At 41.1% G+C, this 7,800-nt stretch overlaps 1 pseudogene across 1 annotated transcript; it reads left to right on the top strand.

The window, feature by feature from the left end:
- Positions 1-43: 43 nt before the first annotated feature.
- LOC309638949 (ras-related protein Rab-9A pseudogene) lies at positions 44-3,941 on the top strand (annotated as a pseudogene). The gene has a single exon. The product of its transcript is annotated as a ras-related protein Rab-9A pseudogene (transcript).
- Positions 3,942-7,800: the final 3,859 nt, after the last annotated feature.

Here is a 7,800-nt window from a genome sequence, read left to right as displayed (position 1 = left end):
CCCCTTCTGGGTCCTTTAGAACTCTGCAACTCTGCTTGCACACATGCTGTCATTTGTGGAACTCCCCAGAGAAGAGCTCCCCATGGGACACAGATCAGCCAACGCCAAGGTTCCACCTTGCTCTTCCCCTCCTGCAGTGGTGGCCCTGCGCTGAGATCCAGCACCTGTGGAGCATGGGGCTCCTGCGAGCAGGGTAATGTCCAGCACGGCACACCCACAGTCCTTCCCTGGAAAATAAGCGGTGCCGCAAAGGAAATATAACCTACAGAGATTCAATTCTGCCTCCTAACATTCAACTATCTCACCATTTTTTGTCTGTTCTTTTTGATTTTTTAAAAATTGCCATCTGAAAGGTAGAAGAGGGAAGATTACAGAAAGTACCTCTAAGATTATACTAATGGCAAAGAGCATATTTCTTCCCTGTGCTCTCATTTGTGGACTCATGAATGTTTTCCCTCTTAAATTTATTTTTTCTTTCTAAATACATATATGTAAAATGTGTCGATTATTAGAAATAAGACATGCATAATTAATGTCTTAATTCACGTTTGAATCTTGGGAGACAATATTTCTTAGCATAATCTCTTTTAAATTTTTTATTTTATTTTGGAGTATAGTTGATTCACAGTGTTGTGTTAGTCTCAGGTGTACAGCAAAGTGATTCAGTTATACATAGACATATATCCATTCTTTTTCAGATTCTTTTCCTGTATAGGTTATTACAGAATATTGAGTAAGGTTTCCTGTGCTATACAGTAGGTCCTTGTTGCTTATCTATTTTACATATAGTAGTGTATATATTAATCCCAAACTCCTAATTTATCCCTCCCTGCCCCTTTCCCCTTCGATAACCATAAGGTTGTTTTTGAAGTCTGTGAGTCTGTTTCCGTTTTGTAAATAAGTTCATTTGTATCATCTTATTCCACACATAAGTGGTGTCATATGATGTTTGTCTTTCTGCATCTGATTACTAGCATATTCTTGAAAATTTAAATTTATTTTGTTGGTTGATGTGAACTGTCCCCTAAAATTATACACTACTAACCCTTTATTTATGAAATAATTTCATATTCTCAAATTGCCTTTTACCCTTTCTTGGAAAGAGCTTTTATACAACAGAGAGATTTTTGAAACTTTTAGGTGATTATTATATAATTAAAAGCTAATAGTTATTAAAATGGGAACATTGCCATTTGAACAAAGTATTAATGCATTCAGGTCATTGTTGCTTTAATGAGTTTTATGAGTGTCATACTTCTAAAATAAACTGTAGAAGATAAAAGTGTCAGCATAGAAGACCCTTGCAAAATAATAAAAATGTGTAATAATAAAAATATATGATGCCATCCTAGTACAGAAAGTTGCCAGCAACATTTATTCAACAGATTTAAAAAAATTTTATATTCATATTTTTAAGTTGTTTTTTATGAGCTACACCTGCACATATGGTCAAATATATCTACAGTGCTTATTACAGAGGAAAAAAGAACAGTGTGCCCTGCCCTATTCCTCTCCCCAGTCACCTAGTTCATCCTTTTTAGCAGACTATTTTGGTGTTCACCTTCACTTTTTGTAAATAACATGAGTTTGGGGCATTATCCTCTAATTTTACACTGTGGAGAAGGAAGATTTAGCTCTGTTCTCCCTGTTTCTCACCACATACACACACACACACACTCCCCACGCATTCCCATCCCTTCAATGTAGACCTAACATCGGGTAAGTATAGGGTTGGTCAAAAAGTTCGTTCAGTCTTAAGTAAAAATAAGACACATTTTTCATTTTCACCAAGAACTTTCTTGAACAACGTATTCATTAACTGAACGAACTTTTTGGCCAACCCAGTACTTGAATATGTTCATTACCATGTGTATGTCCAAGCGATTTACACCATGAGGTAAACCATGATTACTTTTATGTCTCATACAGGTTTTCCTTCATATTTAAAAATTTTTTTTTCTTTTTTTCTTTTTAAATTTATTTTTGGCTGTGTTGGGTCTTTGTTGTTGCGCGGGCTTTCTCTAGTTGCAGCGAGCGGGGGCTACTCTTTGGTTGCGGCTCATGGCCTTCTCATTGCGGTGGCTTCTCTTGCTGCAGAGCACGGGCTCTAGGGGCGCGGGCTTCAGTAGTTGTGGCTCGCGGGCTCTAGAGCGCAGGCTCAGTAGTTGTGGCGCACGGGCTTAGTTGCTCCGCGGCATGTGGGATCTTCCCGGACCGGGGCTCGAACCCGTGTGCCCTGCATTGGCAGGCGGATCCTTAACCACTGGGCCACCAGGGAAGTCCCTTCCTTCATATTTTGATGTCTGAAATAAAAATTTGATGTCTGAAAACAATCTTGTACACGCCTTGTCTTAATATGCCTCCAGTTAGTCACTATTATCGTTCTACGGAGTTAATGCTTCCTTCTGCTTCTCGCATGTTCATCAGTGTCCCTTCTTATGGCTGCCTCTTGCATCCCCCCACCGCCCCCCGCCTTCCTCCTGGGTTTAACTTCTCTGTTTCTGAGAGGGAAATGTAAGGAGATCTCTCAGCAAAGGTTTGTGGTAAACTACCTTTTTTTTCCTCTGTGAATTTCATTTCCTCCTCATTCTGGAGCTAGAATTTAACTGAGAACGGAAATTTAGTTTAATGGCAATTCTTTCAGAAGTTCGAGGGTCAGCAGTGCCACCGACGCGTCCTGCCTGCCGGGTGCTTGGCCGGACCGGAGCTCCCAGGCTTCCTCCGCGTGGCCGCGAGAAACTCCCTGCACTCCTATAATGAGCCCGGCACAGTGGTGAACCGCTTTCCCTGTTGTCCGTGTCCAGGTGAATCTTCCAGACAGTCCTAGAGATAATGATGATGTTTGAACTGAACAATTAAGGGTTCTGAAATCAGAGATCTTGAGATTAATAATGGCAGGAAAATCATCGCTTTTTAAAGTAATTCTCCTTGGAGATGGTGGAGTTGGAAGAGTTCTCTAATGAACAGATATGTGACTAATAAGTTTGATACCCAGCTCTTCCATACAATAGGTGTGGAATTTTTAAGTAAAGATTTGGAGGTGGATGGACATTTTGTTACCATGCAGATTTGGGACACGTCCGGTCAAGAGCGATTCAGAAGCCTAAGGACGCCATTTTACAGGTTCTGACTGTTCCCTGCGTCGATGATTCTCAAAGCTTCCAGAACTTGAGTAACTGGAAAAAAGAATTCATATGCGGATGTGAAAGAGCCCGAAAGCTTTCCTTTTGTGATTGTGGGTAACAAGGTTGACATCAGAGAGCGGCAGGTGTCTGCAGAAGAAGCACAAGCCTGGTGCAGGGACAACGGCGACTCTCCTTACTTTGAAACAAGTGCAAAAGATGCCACGAATGTCGCAGCGGCCTTTGTGGAAGCAGTTCAAAGAGTGCTTGCTACCAAGGATAGGTCAGATCACTTGATGCAGACAGACACGGTCAGTCTGCATCGAAAGCCCAAGCCCAGCTCCTCTTACTATTGAAGTTAGAGAGGTTGCCCATGCGATCTAACCAGGTCACATACATGCACAGATAAGCACAGGGTGGAGAAGAGAATTAACGTTTGCAGCAATGGATCATGTACTCATGAAATTAAACTAACCATACTGCTGCCTTGTTGGTGGGAGAAGGGACACATCCATTCACAGGAGAATCTACTTACTCAGTAATGGCACCTTACATTTATAAATTGTTAACGCTTGTCTAATAATGTTTAAATATGCATGTTACAGAGTTAATAAATGAGATGACCAAGGCTTTATAATTAAAACAAAACACTTGAGTATTCTAGAAGTTACTGTTTTTTCCCCGGGAAAATGGAGAACTACTTTTTCTATGTGTATATTTTTATGCAATTAGCATTCTGTTTCTGGTTCATAGAAAACATGTCCTAAAGCAATGTTAGATATTAAAGATTAAAATCCAATGCATTTGCACTGTAAAAAAGTAAAATAAAATAAAAAAGAAGAAGAAGGTCGAGGGTCTATTCCGTGGCCTCCGTTGTTGCTGTTGAGAAGTCTGCTGACGGTTGACTTGCTCCTTGGGACGTCTTCTCCTTCTTGCTACTTTTCAGATTTTTCTGTCTTTCTTTTGTTCAGTTTCTGTGTCTAGGGGTAGGTTTGTCATTATTTATCCTGTTTAGTGCCTGTGTTTCTTGAATCTATGCTTGCTACCTCTTATCAGTTCTGGAAAACTCAGACTCAGTGTCTCCTAAAATACTGCTTCTCTCAATTTTCTCTCGTCTCTCCTCCTGGAACTCCTGTAAGTCATATTTTGGAGCTTCACGTTCCATTCTTCAGATGTCTTAATTTTTCTCCGCTTTTCCATTTCATTATCTCTCTGTCATTTACATTCATTTCCTCAATTCGTAAACTGTCTCTGCATCTGCATTTAATCTATTGTTTGACCAAGTCAATAAGACTATTTTCATTTATATTTTTATGTCTAGTTCTACTTGGTTCTTAGCACTAGATTTTCATGTTCTTTTCTTTCCTTTTCGTTCTTTAATCATTTAAAAATTCCCATTTTTAGTCTCTTTTAGATTGTTCTATAGTTGAAGTTCTTGGGGTTGTACTCCCAGTTTGTGTCTTCTGGTGTGGAAGGGGGTCATTTCTTCATGTGTTTTTAGTAACTTATTTTGAGCTCCTCTTCAGCAGGGCTTTTTGAGAGCATTCTATGCAGTGCTTCAACCAGGGAACCCAGATGTAATACTGGTCTAATACCATTTTATATTTATTTTTTGGCTTGGGGGTTCGTATCCCACAAACGAAAACATTATCCATACACTAGGCCAGGGATTCTGTTTCTCAGAAGGATTCCCAGGAAAAGCTCCCCTCCCATCTCCTGTGCCACTGGGTGGTTTTCCCCCAATTTATCCATTCTCGGAATGTGCAGTCCTCACAGGGACCTGGCTGTATTCCAGTCTCAGTCTTGACTCTCACAGCCACTCAGGATTTAAAAAGTAAAACCAAAATTCCTTGAGTAGGTCAGTGTACTCATCCGTTTTCTTGTGAAACTGAAAAAAAAAAAGAAAATTCTGACCAATCACTCATAGTGCCACTGGCAGAAATGTAATTGGTTTCTAACATGATAGTTAGCTTACAATGTGGTGAAGCTCAGGGCGAGTTATACTTATCAGCTATAAATTTAAGATGAAAATTTCAAAAACTCCCATAGCAAACCTGCAGTGACTCTGAGGAACACATAGCCCCTGATAGCTCTTGACCTTCTTGGGGAAAAAAAAAAAGATAGCCATTTTCTCATTTCTTTAATTTTCTGTATTTTAGTTGCCTTATCTGTAAAAGGACATCCTTAGATTCTGCCTAAAGATAGAAACCTGGGTCTGATCATCCCTTGAGGCTCTTCCCGGCTCCACGATATTAAGTCATTGTTAGCAGCAGCAGTTGATACTTGCACTGCACTAGGCAATGTGCTCGGCACTTTTACATGTATTGTCTCATTTATTCCTGATAACAATCCTAAGGTGGGTTCTTGTTCCCAGTTTTCAGACCAGGAGTCTAGAAGCTCAGGGAGATTAAGGTCTCACCACTAAAGGTCACACAACTAAAACCTGAGTCAGGGTATGAATCAAGGTCTTCCTGTTTCTAGAGCCCATGGTTTTCACTGAGCACAAAGGTGTGAGGTCATTGCTTTCCCAAGAGACCTAGAAGGAAGTATCTGAAATTAGTCCCCATTCCTATGAGATACAAGGTGATACTTAGAGGGTAGAAGCAGCACTCACTCTTCACTTCCTTAGATGGACAGCTCCCTGAGGAGGGGAGGTAAGTCACGAGGTCTCAGAGTTAGAAGGGATCCCATCGCTCTTTAGGCCCTGGGCAAATTGGATGATTTTTCCAAGGTCAAAGTCACTGACTGAGCCAAGATCAGAACAGGAGGCATTCGCATCTCCGGGGGGCACCTTAACTTGTTTGCATTCACTGTTTCTTCTGCATAGTTCTTAGAGCCACTCACCCAGTCTCAGAATACCTATACAAAGAGACTGCTGTGAGGGGATGGTGCTGGTGGCAATGGCTTTATTGTCATCATAAGGATAATTAGCTCTTGTGTCTTCTTTCTAATGGCGGTGGGAGAGAATTTACAAAAATAATATTCACTGGTGATAGCCCCATAGTCCCCAATTAAAGATAATCTACACGGCAGTTCTCATTAGTTTAATTTTTTTGTTCTTCTGTGAATTAGAATACATTTCTTTTTTATTTTTATTTTTTTTAAATTGCCTACTCTGACCCCCAGGCAATGAAGCTGCACTTCTTTATGAATTCAGGGGACATCCAGCCCTAGAGATGCAGGAAAGTTGGCCATGATCAGAGGCCACTCCTGGCTCCACTCCTTCCTTCACCCGTGGCTCTGAGTATCTGAGGTTCTAGTTCTGCTACCTCGGTTATGTTTGTCCTAGGGTGCTGGACTTATCCCAAGTTTTTGACTTTGACCACAGACTTCTCTATCACACATGAGAAAAAGAAAGGATAATTGAGGATTTCCTTACTTCTATTGATAAATAGGTTCTGTTTGGTGCACATTTAAGTGGTTTATACCAGTGTAATTCTGACTTTGCAGACCAGTCATCTGAGACATCAATCACTGAGCTTCCTTCCAGGGTCTCATTCTAAGGGAAGTTGCCCCAACTTCACGAGCAACATTAGCTGCTTACTAAATGCCAAGCGCTGTACCAGTCCCATTACATGTTGCAATATTGTGATTTGTAAGAAATATATATTTGGTCATTCAGATGTATTTCTCATATATGTTTGGTCTTTGTCCACAGTTTCTGGCTCACAGCTCCCTAAACCCTCAGAATTTCCTGAAGGATAAAAACAATGGGAGCATCTTTTGTTATAATATTTGATCTTTTGTCCTCAGTTCCTGAAAATGCTTCAGAGCCATAAAGGTGAAATGGGCGGCTTGTTATGAATAACAACTGGCTTTATGTTAATGAGGTGACTTTTGGAAATCAACTAAGGATGGGGGCTGGTTGCCAGGGAAACCAACCAGGAAAAGGGGTGGAACTTTCAGTCTCTTCCCCTGATTTCCAGGGAGGGGAGAGGGCCTAGAGGTTGAATCAATCACCAATGGCCAGTGAGTTAATCAACTGTGCCTATGTGATGAAGCCTCCATAAAAACCCAAAAGGGAGGGAGTTCGGAGAGCTTCCAGGTGGGGAACAAGAATGCTTCCATGTGTCACTGTGCTGGGCCCCAAACTCCACAAGAACAGAAGCCCCTTTGTCCAAGACCTCACCCTATGTATCTCTTCATCTGGATATTGATTCATACCCTTTAATATCCTTTGTAATAAATCAGTAATCTAGTGAGTGAGCAGATTTCCTGAGTTCTGTGAGCCACACTAGAACGTTCATTGAACCCAAGGATGGGGTCGTGGGAACCTCTGATTTACAGCCAGTGGGTCAGATGTACAGGTAACAGCCTGGACTTTAAACTGGCCTCTGAAGTGGAGGATGGTCCTGTGGGACTGAATCCCTAACCTGTGGAATCTGATGATATCTCCAGGTAGATAGTGTCAGAATTGAGCTGACTTGTAGGACACGCGGCTGGTGTCCAGAGAATTGCTGGTGATGTGGGGAAACCATCCCATCCCCCCACTGCTGCCCCACATTGGAACTGGGTTCCAGAACCATATTACATTGATAATCTATTTAAAACTCATAATAATCTGATAGAACAGGTTTTTTGTTTTGTTTTGTTTTTTTTAAATCTCTTTTTCACTTGAGGAGACTAAGATTCTCCTCTTAAAATGAGAAGTACTAGAGGCTTGGAAATACAGTGTAAG

This window comes from Balaenoptera physalus (genome assembly GCF_965194825.1).
Source record: "Balaenoptera physalus genome assembly, chromosome: 11".
In the NCBI taxonomy this organism is placed as follows: domain Eukaryota; kingdom Metazoa; phylum Chordata; class Mammalia; order Artiodactyla; family Balaenopteridae; genus Balaenoptera; species Balaenoptera physalus.
The sequence above is the reverse complement of the archived record's forward strand: the minus strand, read 5'-3'. Positions and strand labels throughout refer to the sequence as shown.